Consider the following 11,934-nt stretch of genomic DNA (forward strand, 5'->3'; position numbering starts at 1 on the left):
ATCAATGCAAAGAAATAGAGGAAAACAACAGAATGGGAAAGACTAGAGATCTCTTCAAGAAAATTAAGAGATATCAAGGGAACATTTCACGCAAAGATGGGTTTGATAAAGGACAGAAATGGTATCGACCTAACAGAAGCAGAAGATATTAAGAAGAGGTGGCAAGAATATACAGAAGAACTGTACAAAAAAGATCTTCATGACCCAGAAAACCACAGTGGTGTGATCACTCACCTAGAGTCAGACATCCTGGAATGTGAAGTCAAGTGGGCCTTAGAAAGCATCACTACAAACAAAGCTAGTGGAGGTGATGGAATTCCAGTTGAGCTATTTCAAATCCTGAAGGATGATGCTGTGAAAGTGCTGCTCTCAATATGCCAGCAAATTTGGAAAACTCAGCAGTGGCCACAGGACTGGAAAAGGTCAGTTTTCATTCCAGTCCCTAAGAAGGGCAATCCCAAAGAATGCTCAAACTACCGCACAATTGCACTAATCTCACACGCTAGTAAGGTAATGCTCAAAATTCTCCAAGCCAGGCTTCAGCAATACGTGAACCGAGAACTTCCAGATGTTCAAGCTGGTTTTAGAAAAGGCAGAGGAACCAGAGATCCTGCCAATATCCGCTGGATCATTGAAAAAGCAAGAGAGTTCCAGAAAAATATCTATTTCTGCTTTATTGACTATGCCAAAGCCTTCGACTGTGTGGATCACAATAAACTGTGGAAAATTCTGAAAGAGATGGGAATACCAGACCACCTGACCTGCCTCTTGAGAAACTGTATAGGTCAGGAAGCAACAGTTAGAACTGGACATGGAACAACAGACTGGTTCCAAACAGGAAAAGGAGTACGTCAAGGCTGTATATTGTCACCCTGCTTGATTAACTTATATGCATAGTACATCATGAGAAATGCTGGACTGGAAGAAGCACAAGCTGGAATCAAGATTGCCGGAGAAATATCAATAACCTCAGATATGCAGATGACACCACCCTTATGGCAGAAAGTGAAGAAGAACTAAAAAGCCTCTTGATGACAGTGAAAGAGGAGAGTGAAAAAGTTGGCTTAAAGCTTAACATTCAGAAAACTAAGATCATGGCATCTGGTCCCATCACCTCATGGGAAATAGATGGGGAGACAGTGGAAACAGTGTCAGAGTTTATTTTTTTGGGCTCCAAAATCACTGCGGATGGTGACTGCAGCCATGAAATTAAAAGAGCTTACTCCTTGGAAGGAAAGTTATGACCAACCTAGATAGCATATTTAAAAGCAGAGACATTACTTTGCCAACAAAGGTTCATCTGGTCAAAGCTATGGTTTTTCCAGCGGTCATGTATGGATGTGAGAGTTGGACTGTGAAGAAAGCTGAGTGCCAAAGAATTGATGCTTTTGAACTGTGGTGTTGGAGAAGACTCTTGAGAGTCCCTTGGACTGCAAGGAGATACAACCAGTTCATCCTAAAGGAGATCAGTCCTGGGTGTTCATTGGAAGGACTGACGCTGAAGCTGAAATTCCAATACTTTGGCCACCTCATGCAAAGAGTTGACTCATTGGAAAAGACCCTGATGCTGGGAGGAATTGGGGGCAGGAGGAGAAAGGGACGACAGAGGATGAGATGGCTGTATGGCATCACCGACTCGATGGGCATGAGTTTGAGTAAACTCCGGGAATTGGTGATGGACAGGGAGGCCTGGCATGCTGTGATTCATGGGGTCGTAAAGAGTCGGACACGACTGAGCGACTGAACTGAACTGAACTGACCATGACAGGGATTGGCGTCAAATGGAGGGGAAGGACCCCAGTATCTAAGTCTGTGCTATACAACAGCCATACCTCCTGCTCCTTTCTGCTACATCACTCTTTATCTGCTAGTGGCAGGTTTATGATAACTGAAGTTGGAGATGGGCGAGAGGACTCAAGAAAAGTGCCCAGAGTCAACTTACTGTGCGCAGGGCACAGGATGAAATGTCTGATCAGTAGCTCTTGCCAAATAGCAATGGCTTTTATCTGTATGAGGCAGAAAACTTGAGGGACAAATATGAGTGTTAGCAATGGGTGACTGATTTATTGTTGCTATTAAACTGGAGGTGACATGATTTGAACCTTGGAAATTCATGTATATATTTGCACATTTATTGAGACTAAATTTGCAAACAATTAAATGTGTCCATTTTAAGTTATGCTTCAGTGATGTTTGAGGACACTATTATTTTATATAATCACCCTCAGAATTAAGATACAGAATATTTCCATCTGCCCGGAAAATTCCCTGTGCCCTTTTGCAGTTGATCTTCCACCACCAGTCCCAGGCAGCTACTAATCAGCTTTCTGTCAGTATAGATTAGATTCTTTTGCTAACCACCATGGTTTTGAGATTCATCCATGTTTTCGAGTATATCAGCAAATCACTCCTTGTTATTGCTGAATATTATTCCATCACATAGAATACCTCGATGTGTTCACCTGCTCATCTGTTGTTGAACATTTGGGTTGTTTCTAGTTTTGGGTTATTGTGAATAAAGCTGCTATGAGTATCCAGTATTGGGCTTGGTATGGATATATTTTTATTTCTCTGGGACAGATATCTGCAAGTGGAATTGCAGAGTTACATGGATAAGAGTGTGTTTAACTTAGTAAGAAACTACCAAACTGTTTTACAAAATTGTTGAACTAGTGTGCATACGCTTGTCAACACTTGTGAATCTTTAACTTTAGATGTTCCACGGATATTTAATGATGTCTCATTGTATTTTTACTTTTCATTTTTCTAATAATTATGTTAAACATCTTTTCATATACTTTTTTGATTATGTGTCTTTTTTGGTGAAAAGTCTATTAAAATATTTTCTCCATTAAAAAAATTAGGTTGTTCTTAATACTGAGTTGTTAAGAGTAGTTTTATGTTCTGAACACAGCTTCTTCATCAGAGGAAATACCGTTTCCAGTTGGTTGTTGCATTTTCAGTTTCCTATGTCATACTTAGGTTTTAATTTTTATATATTCAAATCTACTATTTAAATTTTTGTGTTTTCTGTATTTTTTTCTAAGAAATCTTTTGTCTACTTCATTATTGCAAATTTTTTCTGTATTCTAAAAATTATATAGGTTTAACTTTTATGTTTAGGTCCATAACTGATTTTGAGTTAATTTTTGAGTTGGTGTGAGGGGAGTGTGGAGGTTTATGTTCTTTACATAGTTGTTCCAGGATCATTTGTTGAAGACTAATCTTTCTCTGTTGAATTTGGCATGTTTGTCACAGATGAATTGACCATATAGATGCGGGTGTGTCTTGAAATCAGGCACTGTAAATCTTATTTCTTTTCAAAGTTGTTTTGGCCTGTCTAGAAACTACCTTTCCATATAAACACCAGGTTGTCAATTTTCACACATACAAAAAACAAAGAAAAGCAAAACTTCAAATCAAAACAAACCTGTGGGGATTTTGATTGAGAATGCCTTGAATCTACGCATTAATTTGGAAAGGATTGGCTTTTAAAAAAATTGAATCTTCTAACCTAGAAACATTATTCATCTCTCTGTATCTTCAAGTCTTCCTTAATTTCTCTGAGTGATTGTTACTGATGAATATTATTCCATCATATAAAATACCTCGATGTGTTTACCTGCTCATGTTTCAGTTTTCAGTATACAGATCTTGTATGTATTTTGTTACACACATAAAATATATCATATTTGTGGATCACATTGAAAAAAACCTTTTTAAAAATCAGTCCACTTTCCAATTATTTGTTGTTAGAATATGGAAATACAGTTGATTCTGGCTATTGGCTTTATAACCTTGTGACCTTGCCAAATTCACTTAGTAATTTTAGTAGCTTTTTGGTTGATAATTCAATTATCCACATAAATATTTGATTTATGAAGAAACAGTTTTACTTATTCCTTTTCAATTTTTGATTTCCTTTTCTTTTTTATTGTGTTTGCATGGTTGTAGTGAAGGCAGATATGTTTACCTTGCTCTTTAAGGTAGAACATATAGTCTTTCACAATTAAAGTGTCAGCTACAAATTTTTTATAGATGGCTTTTTATCAGATTAAGAAACTACTCTTTTATTACTAGTTCCCTGAGAATTTTTTTACATAAGGAATGAGTGTTGAAAATTTTCACATACCTTTTTCTGCATCTATTGAGATGATCATTAAGTGTTTTGTTTTTTCTTCTATTAAATATGTGACACTGAATTTCAGATGGTAAACCAACCTTGCATTCTTAGTACGAACTCTGCTTGGTCATGATATATTATTTTTATATATTGTTGGATTCAATTTGTTAATATATTTTAAAGAATTTTTGTATCTATATTTATAAGATGTAATGATTAATAATTTTGTGTTCCTTTTAGTATTGGTGTAGAGTAAAACATAAAAAAGAATCAACATATTCCCTTCTCTATTTTTGTGAAAAATTTTGCAAACAACTGGTCTTGCTTCTCTGTTTTAAATATTTGGTAGAACTCAGCATAAATCCTCCTGAACCTGGAACTTTTAAGTGGAAAGTTTTAAGAGTTTTATTTTGTTTCAAGGTTTTATTTTGAAGTAATTACATATTTATGGGAAATTGCAAGGAAAGTACAGAGTCTCTGTGTAGCCTTCATCCCATTTCCCGCAGTAGTCACATCTTCTTATTTACAGTGCAGTGTCGATACCAGGAAATTGACGTGGCATATAAAGTGTGCGGTATAGTACTGTGTACTTTTATCACGTGTATATGTTTGTGTAATTACTACTGCAGTCAAGATCAGAAATATCCTATCAGAAAAGTCTCCCTTGTGCTGCCCCTTTGTAATCACAGAGGGATCTCCTTGTCTGTATCCAGTCATTAATCTCCTTTTATAGCCCTTTATTCTCCCCTCCCTACTTATATTAATCTAATAATTATCTTTAAATTGCAAATTACTTCAAGGAGTTTTGTAATGTTTGTTTTAACCTTCCAATGTAACTTAGAAAACTCAGTTTAAAAGAAAAGTCTATTGCATTCAGCCGTATTCTTACTCTTGCTGTTGTTTTCTCTTCCTTCCTGATGTCCTAATATTCCCTTTTTTCTTTTAAATCGTTTTTATTCTGTTTGAAGAACATTCTTTAGCCATTCTTTTAAGGTCAGTCCACCAGCAACAAATTCTCTTACTTTACTTTTATCTGAGATAGTCTTGATTTCTCCTTAATTGTTGAAGGGCACTTCACTGGATATAGGATTCTTGACTAATAATTTTCTTTTCTACCTTGAAAGATGTCCATTTCCTTCTGACTTCCATGGTTTCTGATAATAAGTCTGCTGTCATTTCAGTTTTTTTAACCTTTGCTACTGCTACTGCTAAGTCACTTCAGTCGTGTCTGACTCTGTGCGACCCCATCCCTGGGATTCTCCAGGCAAGAACACTGGAGTGGGTTGCCATTTCCTTCTTTATGTAATGTTTAATTTCCTTTCTCCTTTCAAGATTTTTTTCTTTGTATTTAGTTTATTTATTTGTTGACTGCTCTGGGTCTTTGTTGCTCTGTGCAGCTTTCTCTAGTTTCAGCGAGTGGGGCTACTCTCAGTTGTGGTGCAGGGGCTTCTCACTGCAGTGGTTTCTCCTGTTATATAGCAAAGGCTCTAGAGCATGCAGGCTTTAGTAATTGTGGTGCATGGGCTTAATTGTCCCACAGTACTTGTGATCTTCCCTGACCAAACCCATGTCCTCTGAATTGGCAGGCAGATTCTTTTCTTTTGCTTAATATATATTTATTGAATGAGTGAATTCATGAATTGTCATCATAGAGCTAATAATGAGTATTATCATTATTATTATCAACATATCATTGTTATTAGCAGAATTCACAGAACTCTTTTGTATTATATTCTTCAAGATGAACAGAGGGTAAAATTAAAACACAATTTTGTAAAAGCCAATTTATGGAAGTGAAAATAATGTGGCATGAGAATGTAGCTTTTAGCAGTCGAGATGTGAATGTCAAAACACCTAAAGCAATCAATAAACTGCATGTTTTTGGACAATCCTTCTTAAATAAGGATTTATGATGAAGCTTCAAGTTGGGGTTATATTTCCTGAAAGCAGTTACAAACAGCTCTTCTATGTTCTTACGAAGGATACAGCAATATGGTTTATTTCAACTAAGCTGAGTTAGGAATTAGAACAAGGAGTCTAAAAATGAGGTATTCCTGAAAATAAACTCTGATACTTGCAGAGACAGGCCAAGAGATAAACCCCAGCCTGAGCCAAGATTTTTCTCTGAAAGAGATTAGGTGCCCATGTTAACATTGAGACATTTATGTGTTTGAAAAGAGTTGGACACAACTGAGTGACTGAACAATATGGCGTTGGCCCCAAATGTATAGATTAATAGCCCTAAAAGATCTTCACCTGGGAAAAATTTAAAGCAGGATACCCATATGTTCATCTGAGCCACATGACATCTTAGTAAGTCTCCCAGAAAGTGACAGAACCTTTCAATATATTCTGATCACAAAATGTACACTTAAATAAGCAAATAAGTTAGCTTGCTAGATAGGGACATTTTCCATAAAGAATTTAAATGTGGAGAGATGTTTATGTATTTAAAAACATTAATTTGATGAACAATGCTCTGTAGCAATTCTTCCTGAAACTATTATATAACAGAATCAGTTGTCAATTCAAGTCAGTCATGGTTGTTGATAATAAAACTATATATTAAGCATCCAGGAGATTATCTTTTTCTAGGGCTTGGATTTGGGGATGTCATTTCACCAATCTCAAGTTGAATGGATCCTTTTTTTTTTTTTTTTTCTATTTTGGAGTGAGAGGAACCATAAAACCTCTCTGTTTTACTCCTGCCAAATATGATTTAATTTGCAAAAGCCCATGCACACCAACCTGACTCTCAGTTACAAATAATTCCCAATGACACACAGTGGGAAGTGATGTGTTGTCTATGGTGGATGCTCTAACGTGCCCCTAGATCCTCTTAAAGGCTGAAGGATTTATGCCCCTCTACTTCTGGAAGTTCTGTCCACATTCCTGCCTCAACTGTCAGCCTCTTTGGGAATCCACTGAGGCAATGTGTGCCTGGCCCAAGTGTGCAGTGACCCCCTGGCCCCCCTGCTGTGTTCTCTGCCTGTCCAAATCCAGCCTGCCAATCAGGGCCCTGCTCAGATACCATCCTCTTCGAGAGGCCTCTCTAGATTCTTTCCTTTTCTAAATGACCATGCTCCCCCCTCAGGAAGAGTTGCTAGATAAAACAAAGGGCACCCAGTTAAATTTGAATGTCAGATCAACAGGAAATAATTTTTCATAAAGGTGTGTCCCAAATATTATATAGGATACACTTATACTAAAAAAACTAATCATTGTTGATCTGAAGTTCAAATTCAACTGGGCATTGTGTGTTTTTATTTGCCAAATCTAGCATCCTTGGGGGGCTTCCATTGTGGCTTAGCTGGTAAAGAATCCACCGGCAATGTGGGAGACTTGGATTTGATCCCTGGGTTGGGAAGATCCCCTGGAGAAGGCAAAGGCTACCCACTCCAGTATTCTGGCCTAGAGAATTCCATGGACTGTATAGTCCATGAGGTCACAAAGAGTCGAACATGACTGAGCAACTTTCACTTGCTTGCTTGCTAGCATCCTTATTCCCCGGCAACCAGAATCACATGACTGTTCTACATGGAGGAATAAAGGCCCAGCCTCCTTACCCCAGCATGGGACAGAGGGGTCACCCCAGTTGCAGAGCTTCCTTTGGGAACAGCTGATGTTTTCCACTGGGGCTGTATGGGAAAACTGTCAGGCGGATTCTTAACCCCTGGACCACCAGGGAAGGCCCTGTATAGAACTTTGACTACAGTATGTCTTGGGATGGATTTCTCTGGGTCTGCTATGTGTGTGGTTCACTCAGAATCTTGAATCTATGTCTTGACCCCTTTTGAAAACTTTCAGCCATTGTTTCTTTGAAAACTTGTCAGCCTCACTCTCTTTGTCCTCTTCTCCCGAGACTATAGGGACATGAATATTAGATCTTTTGTTATGGTCTCAACAGTCTCTTAAGCTTTGTTCGTTTTTCTTTTCCCAGTTCATTTTCTCTTGGTATTTCAGATTAAGTAGTTACTTTTATTCTATCAGCAAGTTGACTGATTCTTTCCTCTTCTCTCCATTTTGCTCTACTAGGCTCTCCAGTTAGTTCTTATTTGTACTACTGTAATTTTCAACTGTAGCATTTGGGTTTGGTTTTCTCTGTTCCATTTGTCTACTGAGGCTTTCTCTTTCTCTGTGAGGTAGTTCTACTTTTTCCACTTGTTTTCTTATGCTATTGTGGTTTGAATAATTTTCAGTGCTTCAACATCATTCTCAGATAATTTTAACATCTTTGTCATCTCAGTGATGTCTTTGGATTGTTTTAATTCAGGTTGATATTTCCCTGTTTCTGAAACTTGGATGTATTTGGTATTTGAGAACCTTCACCATATTAAATTTTCTGCTCTAGCTATTTTTCTCTGACTCCATTCCAAAAGGGGCAGGAGTTCAGGAATAATGCCCCTTATTTCCAGGGCAAGATGGAAGTCTCGTTTCTCCAGTTGACAACTGAGTTGAGAGGACCAGCTCTCATAATGCCTCCACTAATACCATCTTGCCTGGGAAGAGTGGGAGGTCTTTGTTACGTCTCCTCCTGTGGTTTTCGGTTATGCACCAGGGTAGATGGACTCCTTACCACTGGGTGATGGTGAATGTCCTAACTACAGGCCTCTGACACTAACCCCACAGGGAATGGGAGGAATAGTTTATTACCACCTGGTAGGTATGGAGGTCCACACTCCTTGTGTGATATCCACCAACATTGTAGGAATGGGCCTCATTATCACTTCATGGATATCAAAGTCCAGGTCCCTACTTGGCTTTCTCTAACATCACTCTGATGGGTGAGGTGAGGTACCTTATTCCCATCTGTCATGGTTTAATTCCTCACTCAGCTTTTGTTGGTTGGAGTAGTTTTGTTTCTTTTTTTTTTTTTTTCTTTTTTATGTGATGTTTGGCTGGAGTAAAATGGATATTTTTCCTCTAGCCAGGTTTCCCCTTTACTGCTTTTGGCTAGAGTGAGCTGTCTTTTGTTGAGAGTCTTTTGCTTTATACCTTTTGGTATTTTTTGCTTGCTGGCTCCTTGGGCACTAAGTCTGTGATACAAGAAGCAAAGAGAAAATCCAACAAACTTATTACCATGTCATTTCTCAGGGCCTGAGTTCATTAGCTTATCTGTTACAATATGCAGAGTTTTTAGTTGTGCGTAGTGGAAATAATGGAAAAGAGTATTTCTACTCCATATTTCCAAAAGTGGAATGTAAAGTTTTTAATTACAAAATCAGTTTTGTTTAATTGGTGTAATGTTATTCAGATTTTCTATCTTTTGAGTCAGTCATTGTAATTTGTGTATTTCAAGGAATGTGACCATATCATTTACATCAATTTTATTGATATATGATTCTTTGTAATTGTTGCTGTTGTTCATTCACTCAATCGTGTCCAACACTTTGTGACCCCACGGACTGCAGCACACCAGGCTTCCCTGTCCCTTCACCATCTCCTGGAGCTTGCTCAAACTCAGGTCCATTGAGTCAGTAATGCCCTCCAACCATCTCATCCTCTGTCGTCCCCTTCTCCTCCTGCCCTCAGTCTTTCCCAGCATCAGGGTCTTTTCCATTGAGTCGGCCCTTCACATCAGGTGGTCAAAGTATTGGAGCTTCAGCATCAGTCCTTCCAATGATATTCAGGGTTGATTTCCTTTAGGATTGATTGGTTTGATCTCCTTGCAGTCCAAGGAACTCTCAGGAGTCTTTTCCAGCACAGTTTAAAGGCATCAATTCTTCAGTGCTCAGCCTTTCTTACTGTCCAGCTCTCACATCTATACATGACTACTGGGAAAACCATAGCTTTGACTTTATGGACCTTTGGAGGCAAAGTAATCTTTTTGCTTTTTAGTATGCTGTCTAGGTTTGTCATTCCTTTCTTCCAAGGAGCAAGTGTCTTTTAATTTCATAGCTGTAGTCACCGTCCACAGTGATTTTGAAGCCCAAGAAAATAAAGTCTGTCACTGTTTTCATTGTTTCTCCATCTATTTGCCATGAAGTGATGGGACTGGAAGCCATGATCTTCATTTTTTTGATTATTGGATTTTAAGCCAGCTTTTTTTTCCACTATCTTCTTTCACATTCATCAAGAGGCTCTTTAATTCCTCTTGGCTCTCTGTCGTAAGGGTGGTGTCATCTGCATATCTGAGGTTATTGATATTTCTCCTGATAGTCTTGATTCTAAATTGTGCTTCTTCCAGCCCAGTGTTTCTTATGATGTACTCTGCATATAAGTTAAATAGGCAGGGTGACAATATACAGCCTTTCGCACTCCTTTCTCAATTTGCAACCAGTCCGTTGTTCCATGTCCAGTTCTAATTGTTGCTTCTTGACCTGCATACAGATTTCTCAGGAGGCAGGTAAAGCAGTCTGGTATTCCCACCTCTTGGAGAATTTTCCAGAGTTTGTTGTGATCCACACAGTCAAAGGCTTTAGTGTAGTTAGTGAAACAGATGTTTTTCTAGAATTCTCTAGCTTTTTCTGTGATCTAGAGGATGTTGGCAATTTGATTTGTGGTCCTTCTGCCTTTCTAAATCCAGCTTGTACATCTGGAAGTTCTCGGTTCCCAAACTGTTGAAGCCTAGCTTGAAGGATTTTGAGCATTACTTTGTTAGCATATGAAAGTGAAGTTGCTCAGTTGTGTCCAACTCTTTGTGACCCCATGGACTGTAGCCTACCAGGCTCCTCCATCCATGGAATTTTCCAGGCAAGAGTACTGGAGTGGATTGCCATTTCTTCTCCAGGGGATCTTCCCAACCCAGGGATCGAACCCGGGTCTCCTGCATTGCAGACGGATGCTTTACCGCTTTACTGTCTGAGCCACCAGGGAAGCTAGCATGTGAATTGAGTGCAGTTGTGCAGCAGTTTGAACATTCTTTGGCATTGCCTTCCATTGGGATTGGAATAAAAACTGATCTTTTCCAGTCCTGTGGCCACTGCTGAGTTTTCCAAATTTGCTGGCATATTGAGTGCAGCACTTTCACAGCATCATCTTTGAGGATTTAAAATAGCTCAGCTGGAATTCCATCACATCTGCTAGCTTTGTTCGTAGTGATGCTTCCTAAGGCTCACTTGACTTCACACTCCAGGATGTCTGGCTCTAGGTGAGTGATCACACTATCGTGGTTATCTAGATCATGAAGATCTTTTTTGTATAGTTCTTCTGTGTATTCTTGCCACCTCTTATTCTCTTCTGCTTCTGTTAGGTCCATACCATTTCTCTCCCTTATCATGCCCATCTTTGCATGATATGTTTCCTTGGTATCTCTAATTTTCTTGAAGAGACCTCTAGTCTTTCCCATTCTGTTGTTTTCCTCTATTTGCATTGATCACTAAGGAAGGCTTTCTTATCTCTCCTTGATTATCTTTGGAACTCTGCATTCAAGATGGATATATCTTTCCTTTTCTCCTTTGTCTTTCACGTCTCGTCTTTTCTCAGCTATTTGTAAGGCTTCCTCAGACAACCATTTTGCCTTTTTGCCTTCATAATATTTCTTCCTTATGCCTAACATCTCTGTAATATATATATAGCACATCTTTTTTATTCATTCATCTGTTGAGAGACACTTAGGTTGCTTCCATACCTTTGTAGTTTTAAGTAATGTTGCTATGAACATTGGGGTGCATGTATTCTTTTGAATGAGTGTTTTTGGATATATACCCAGGAGTGGAATTGCTCGGTCATACGGTAGTTGTTTTTTGTTTTTGGATCCCATACTGTTTTCCACAGTGGCTGCATGAATTTACATTCCCACCAGCAGTGTATGAGAATTCCCTTTTCTCCATTTCCTCACCAGCGTTTGTTATTTGTGTTCTTTTTGATGA

The sequence above is a fragment of the Cervus canadensis genome, chromosome 3, assembly GCF_019320065.1.
Source record: "Cervus canadensis isolate Bull #8, Minnesota chromosome 3, ASM1932006v1, whole genome shotgun sequence".
Lineage (NCBI taxonomy): Eukaryota > Metazoa > Chordata > Mammalia > Artiodactyla > Cervidae > Cervus > Cervus canadensis.